Below are 8321 nucleotides of genomic sequence, written 5' to 3'. Positions count from 1 at the left end.
GTGTTGGTTGAATAGATGAATCTGAGATTGTGCGATGCATATCATATAATCATACCCACGGATACTTGAGGTGACATTGGAATATCTAGGTGACATTAGGGTTTTGGTTTATTTGTATATTAAGGTGTTATTCTAGTACAAACTCTATGATAGATCAAACGGAAAGAATAGCTTCATGTTATTTTACTACGGACTCTTGAATAGATCGATCAGAAAGGATAACTTTGAGGTGGTTTCGTACCCTACCATAATCTCTTTGTTTGTTCTCCGCTATTAGTGACTTTGGAGTGACTCTTTGTTGCATGTTGAGGGATAGTTATATGATCCAATTATGTTGTTATTGTTGAGAGAACTTGCACTAGTGAAAGTATGAACCCTAGGCCTTGTTTCAATGCATTGCAATAGCGTTTGTGCTCACTTTTATCATTAGTTACCTTGCTGTTTTTATATTTTTCATATTACAAATACTCATATCTATCATCCATATTGCACTTGTATCACCATCTCTTCGCCGAACTAGCGCACCTATACAATTAACCATTGTATTGGGTGTGTTGGGGACACAAGAGACTCTTTGTTATTTGGTTGCAGGGTTGCTTGAGAGTGACCATCTTCATCCTACGCCTCCCACGGATTGATAAACTGTAGGTCATCCACTTGAGGGAAATTTGCTACTGTCCTACAAACCTCTGCACTTGGAGGCCCAACAACGTCTACAAGAAGAAGGTTGTGTAGTAGACATCAAGCCCCCTTCTTCTTCTTCCTTGACCTTCCCCCTAGATGGGAGAAGGGTTTCCCCTCTGGTCCATGGCCTCCATGGCGGCAAAGGGGCGAGAGCCCCTCCGAGATTGGATCTGTCTCTCTGTCTCTCTCTGTTTCTGCGTTTCTGATTCTGCCCTTTCACCGTTTCTTAAATTCCCGGAGATCCGTAACTCCGATTGGGCTGAATTTTGGACACGATTTTTATCCGGATATTAGCTTTCTTGCGGAGAAAGAAGGGTACCTACTGCCTTACAGTGTGGCCACGAGGGCCCAGGGCGCGCTTAACCCCTTGGGGCGCGCCCCCTGCCTCATGGCCCCCTCGGGCATCGTCTCGCGTTGATTCTTCTTCCCAAAATCACATATATTCCAAAAAAAATCTCCGTCAGTTTTTATCCCGTTTGGACTCCGTTTGATATGGATTTTCTGCGAAAGAAAAAACATGCAACAGACAGGAACTGGCACTGGGCACTGGATCAATATGATAGTCCCAAAAATAGTATAAAAAGTTGCCAAAAGTATATGAAAGTTGTAGAATATTGGCATGGAACAATAAAAAATTATAGATACGATGGAGACGTATCAGTTTACTTACCGTACCTCATACCTATTCCTTTTCGGAGTCTGAAACGTTCTGGAGAGTGTCCCTTATGTATTCCTCCGGGGTTACGGTTTCAATAACATTAGTTTCAACATTTATGGGATTACCTGAGATATAATGTTTGATTCTTTGATCGTTCACCACCCTCGGATTTGTGCCTTCGAAGTTGTTGATTTTTATGGCACCGGAATGATAGACCTCCTCGATGATGTAAGGACCTTACCATTTAGAGAGGAGTTTGCTAGCAAAAAATCATAAACGGGAGTTGTATAACAATACATAATCACCTACATTAAACTCACGTTTTTGTATCCTTTTATCATGCCATCTTTTAACTTTTTCTTTAAACAGTTTGGCATTCTCTTAGGCTTGGGTTCTCCATTCATCAAGTGAGCTAATGTCAAAAAGCCTCTTCTCACCGGAAAATTTGAAGTCATAGTTGAGCTCTTTAATAGCCCAATATGACTTATGTTCTAATTCAAGAGGTAAGTGACATGCTTTACCATAAACCATTTTATATGGAGACATACCCATAGGATTTTTATATGCAGTTCTGTAAGCCCATAATGCATCATCAAGTTTCTTCGACCAATTCTTTCTAGATCTATTAACAGTCTTTTGCAAAATTAATTTAAGCTCTCTATTACTTAATTCTATTTGACCACTAGACTGTGGATGATATGGAGATGCAATTCTATGATTAACATCATACTTAGCAAGCATTTTACGAAAAGCACCATGAATAAAATGCGAGCCACCATCAGTCATTAGATATCTAGGGACTCCAAATCTCAGAAAAATAACTTCTTTAAGCATATTAATAGAGGTGTTATGATCAACACTACTAGTTGGAATAGCTTCTACCCACTTAGTAACATAATCAACAACAACTAAAATATGTGTATACCCATTAGAGGAAGGAAACGGTCCCATATAATCAAAGCCCCAAACATCAAATGGTTCAATAACAAGTGAATAATTCATAGGCATTTCTTGACGTCTACTAATATTACCAATTCTTTGACATTCATCACAAGACAAGACAAACTTACGGGCATCCTTGAAGAGAGTAGGCCAATAAAAACCGGATTGCAATACCTTATGTGCAGTTCTGTCTCCAGCATGGTGTCCTCCATAAGCCTCGGAGTGGCACTTGCGTAGGATCTATTCCTATTCATGCTCAGGCACACAACTTCTAATAATACCATCTACTCCTTCTTTATAAAGATGTGGGTCATCCCAGAAGTAATGTCTTAAATCATAGAAGAACTTTTTCTTTTGCTGGTATGTGAAACTAGGTGGTATAAATTTAGCAACAATGTAATTAGCATAATCAGCATACCATGGAGCAGTACGAGAAGCATTTATGACAGCTAATTGTTCACCAGGAAAGCTATCATCAATAGGTAGTGGGTCATCAAGAACATTTTCTATCCTAGACAGGTTGTCTGCAATGGGGTTCTCAGCTCCCTTTCTATCAATAATATGCAAATCAAATTCTTGAAGCAAGAGAACCCATCTAATAAGTCTTGGTTTAGTATCTTTATTTTCCATAAGATATTTAATGGCAGCATGATCAGTGTGAACAGTTACTTTAGAATCAACAATATAAGGTCTGAACTTATCACTAGCAAATACAATTGCTAAAAATTCTTTTTAAGTAGTAGCATAATTTCTTTGGGCACTGTCTAGAGTTTTACTAGCATATTGAATAACATTTAATTTCTTATCAACTCTTTGTCCTAGAACAGCCCCTACAACATAGTCACTAGCATCACACATAATTTCAAATGGTAGATTCCAATCAGGAGGCTGAACAATAGGTGCTGAAATCAAAGCTTTGTTAAGTATTTCAAATGCTTCTACACAATCATCATCAAAGACAAAAGGGACATCTTTTTGTAAAAGATTAGTCAGAGGCCGAGGAATTTTAGAGAAATCCTTAATGAACCTCCTATAAAAACCGGCATGACCAAGGAAACTTCTTATACCTTTGATGTCTTTAGGACACGGCATCTTTTCAATAGCATCAACTTTAGCTTTATCAACTTCAATACCTCTTTCAGAATATTTATGCCCCAAGACAATACCTTCATTAACCATAAAGTGGCATTTCTCCCAATTCAAGACAAGATTAGTTTCTTCACATCTCTGCAAAACTCGATCAAGGTTGCTTAAGCAATCATCAAAAGAAGTCCCGTAAATGGAGAAATCATCCATGAATACCTCAACAATCTTTTCAAAAAAGTCAGAGAATATAGCAGTCATACATCTTTGAAAATTAGCAGGTGCATTACATAAACCAAAAGGCATACGTCTATAAGCAAAGGTACCGAAAGGGCAAGTAAAAGTTGTCTTTTCTTGATCTCTTTTGACACAGGTATTTGAGAGAAACCAAAATAACCATCTAGAAAGCGAAAATGTGTATGTTTGGATAATCTTTCTAGCATTTGATCAATAAAAGGTAACGGGTAATGATCCTTTTTAGTAGCTTTATTTAATTTGCGGAAATCAATTACCATTCTATAACCTGTAACAATTCTTTGTGGGATCAATTCATCTTTATCATTAGGAACAACAGTAATACCTCCCTTCTTAGGGACACAATGGACAGGACTTACCCACTGACTATCAGCAACGAGATAAATTATACCTACCCCCAGAAGCTTTAGTATTTCTTTTCTTACCACTTCTTTCATCTTAGGATTTAACCATCGTTGGTGATCAAAAACTGGTTTAGCGTCTTTCTCCAGCTTTATTTTGTGTTGTCATAGAGTGGGACTAATGCCCTTAAGATCATCAAGAGTATACCCAATAGCAGCACGGTGCTTCTTCAGAGTTTTCAATAATTTCTTTTCTTCATGCTCTGAAAGGTTAGCACTAATAATGACAGGATATATCTCTTTCTCATCAAGATAAGCATATTTAAGAGTATCTGGTAAAGGTTTAAGCTCAAACACAGGATCACCCTTAGCTAGGTGGAGGAGGATCCCCTAGGATTTCAATAGGCAAGTTGTGTTTCAAAATAGGTCCCTGTTTAAAGAATACTTCATCTATTTCCCTTCTTTCATTCATAAACATATCATTTTCATGGTCTAGCAAATATTGTTCTAAAGGATCACTAGGAGGCACAGCAATAGAAGAAAGACCAATAATTTCATATTTACTAGGCAATTCTTTATCATGGGGTTGTCTACAAAATTTAGCAAAATTAAACTCATGAGACATATCCCCTAAACCAACAGAAACAATATCCTTATTGCAGTCTATCTTAGCATTAACAGTATTCAAGAAGGGTCTACCAAATATAATGGGACAAAAGTCATCTTGTGGGGAACCAAGAACAAGAAAATCAACAGGATATTTAACTTTCCCACACAAGACTTCAACATCTCTAACAATCCCAACTGGTGAAATAGTATCTCTATTGGCAAGCTTAATTGTAACATCTATCTCTTCTATCTCAGCAGGTGCAATTTCATGCATAATTTCTTTGTATAAGGAATGCGGTATTGCACTTGCACTAGCACCCATATCACATAAGCCATGATAGCAATCATCTCCTATTTTAACAGAAATAACAGGCATGCCTACAACAGGTCTATGTTTATTTTTAGTATCAGGTCTAGCAATTCTAGCAGATTCCTTGTAGAAGTAAATAACATGCCCGTCAATATTATCAGCCAAGAGATCTTTAACCATAGCAACACTAGGTTCAACTTTAATTTTCTCAGAGGGAGTAGGTGTTCTAGTATTACTCTTACGAACCACAGTTGAAGCTTTAGCATGATCCTTTATTCTAACAGGGAAAGGTGGTTTCTCAATATAAGCAGTGGGAACTACAGGATCATTATAAGTGATAGTCTTTTCTTCAACTTTAATAGGTGCAACTACTTTTACTTCAATGGGAGGATTATATTTAAACCACTTCTCCTTAGGGAGATCAACATGAGTAGCAAAGGATTCACAGAAAGAAGCTACTATCTCAGAGTCAAGTCCATATTTAGTGCTAAATTCATGGAAAACATCGGTATCCATAAAAGATTTAACACAATCAAACTTAGGTGTTATACCTGACTCCTTACCTTTTTGAGATCCCAATCTTCAAAGTTGCATTTAGTTCTCTCCAATAAATCCCATTTGAATTCAATAGTCTTCATCATAAAAGATCCAGTACAAGAAGTATCGAGCATGGAGCGATTGCCAAGAGAAAGCCAAGCATAAATTTTTTGAATAATCATTTTTTAGAGCTCATGATTGGGGCATGAATATAACATTAACTTAAGCCCCCCCCCTCCCCAAGCTTGAGCGATGCTTTCTCCTTCGCGAGGCCAAAAATTATATATATATATATATATATATATATATATAATTACGATCACGATGAACAAGATGCATAGGATAAAACTTCTGATGAAATTCCAATTTCAATCGTTGGTAGTTCCATGATCCAATATCATCACATAGCCTAAACCATGTCAATGCATCTCCCTTCAAAGATAAAGGGAAGAACTTCTTCTTGATAACATCCTCGGGCATACCTGCAAGCTTAAATAATCCACAAACTTCATCCACATAGATTAGGTGCAAATTGGGATGTAATGTTCTGTCACCTCTGAAAGGATTAGCTAGCAGTTTCTCTATCATACCCGAAGGGATTTCAAAGTAAACATTTTCAGTAGGTTCAATAGGTTGAGGAGAAACTCTTTGCTCTACTGGTCGGGATGAAGATACCCCGCACAAGCCCCTCAATGGATTATGTTCCATAGTAACAAGTGACAGTAAATTTTAGCACACTATATAAATTTCTCCTTACCAAATTCCACCTACCAAAGGCGCTTCACTCCCCGGCAACGGTGCCAGAAAAGAGTCTTGATGACCCACAAGTGTAGGGGATCTATCATAGCCTTTTCGATAAGTAAGAGTGTCGAACCCAACGAGGAGCAGAAGGAAATGATAAGCGGTTTTCAGCAAGGTATTCTCTGCAAGCACCGAAATTATCGATAACAAATAGTTTTGTGATAAGGTAATTTGTAATGGGTAACAAGTAATAAAAGTAAATAAGGTGCAGCAAGAGGGCCCAATCCTTTTTGTAGCAAAGGACAAGCCTGTACAAACTTTTATATAAAGGAAAGCACTCCCGAGGACACATGAGAATTATCGTCAAGCTAGTTTTCATCACGATCATATGATTCGCGTTTGGTACTTTGATAATTTGATACGTGGGTGGACCGGTGCTTGGGTACTGCCCTTACTTGGACAAGCATCCCACTTATGATTAACCCCTATTGCAAGCATCCGCAACTACAATAGAAGTATTAAGGTAAACCTAACCATAGCATGAAACATATGGATCCAAATCAGCCCCTTACGAAGCAACGCATAAACTAGGGTTTAAGCTTCTGTCACTCTAGCAACCCATCATCTACTTATTACTTCCCAATGCCTCCCTCTAGTCCCAAACAATGGTGAAGTGTCATGTAGTCGACGTTCACATGAAACCACTAGAGGGATGACAACATACATCTCATCAAAATATCGAACGAATACCAAATTCACATGACTACTTATAGCAAAACTTCTCCCATGTCCTCAGGAACAAATGTAACTACTCACAAAGCATATTCATGTTCATAATCAGAGGGGTATTAATATGCATAATGGATCTGAACATATGATCTTCCACCAAGTAAACCAACTAGCATCAACTACAAGGAGTAATCAACACTACTAGCAACCCACAATACCAATCTGTGGTTTGGGTACAAAGATTGGATACAAGAGATGAACTAGGGTTTGAGATGAGATGGTGCTGGTGAAGATGTTGATGGAGATTGACCCCCTCCCGATGAGAGGATCGTTGGTGATGACAATGGTGATGATTTCCCCCTACCGGAGGGAAGTTTCCCCGGCAGAACAGCTCCGCCGGAGCCCTAGATTGGTTCCGCCAAGGTTCCGCCTCGTGGCGGCGGAGTTTCGCCCCGTGAGCTAGATTATGATTTTTTGTCCTTGGCGAAAGACTCCATATAGCCAAAGATGGGCATCAAAGGTCCACCAGGGGGCCCACGAGGCAGGGGGCGCGCCCAGGGGGTAGGGCGCGCCCCCCACCCTCATGGACGGTGTGTGTGGCCCCCCTTTGGTACTTCTTTCGCCCAATATTTTATATATATTCTGAAAATAATTACCATGGAGTTTCAGCATTTTTGGAGATGTGCAGAATAGGTCTCTAATATTTGCTCCTTTTCCAGCCCAGAATTCCAGCTGCCGGCATTCCCCCTCTTCATGTAAACTTTGTAAAATAAGAGAGAAAAGGCATAATTACTGTGACATAATGTGTGATAACAGCCCATAATTCAATAAATATCGATATAAAAGCATGATGCAAAATGGACGTATCAACTCCCACTCACTTCTTTCGAGAGAAACTCCTTCTCTAGAAAGGATCCATTCTTAGCAATGAATATCTTGCCTTCGGATCTGTGATAGAAGGTGTACCCAACAGTCTCCTTTTGGTATCCTATGAAGACACATTTCTCTGGTTTGGGTTCGAGCTTATCAGGTTGAAGCTTTTTCACATACGCATCGCAGCCCCAAACTTTAGGAAACGACAACTTGGGTTTCTTGCCAAACCACAGTTCATATGGTGTCGTCTCAACGAATTTCGATGGTGCCTTATTTAACGTGAATGCAACCATCTCTAAAGCATAACCTCAAAACGATAGCGGTAAATCAGTAAGAGACATCATAGATCGCACCATATATATTAGAGTGCGGTTACGACGTTCGGACACACCATTACGATGTGGTGTTCCAGGTGGCGTGAGTTGCGAAACTATTTCGCATTGTTTCAAATGAAGACCAAACTCATAACTCAAATATTCACCTCCACAATCAGATCGTAGAAACTTAATTTTCTTGTTACGATGATTTTCCACTTCACTCTGAAATTCTTTGAACTTTT

This window comes from Triticum aestivum, chromosome 6A (genome assembly GCF_018294505.1).
Source record: "Triticum aestivum cultivar Chinese Spring chromosome 6A, IWGSC CS RefSeq v2.1, whole genome shotgun sequence".
Lineage (NCBI taxonomy): Eukaryota > Viridiplantae > Streptophyta > Magnoliopsida > Poales > Poaceae > Triticum > Triticum aestivum.
This window is presented reverse-complemented; position numbering follows the sequence as displayed.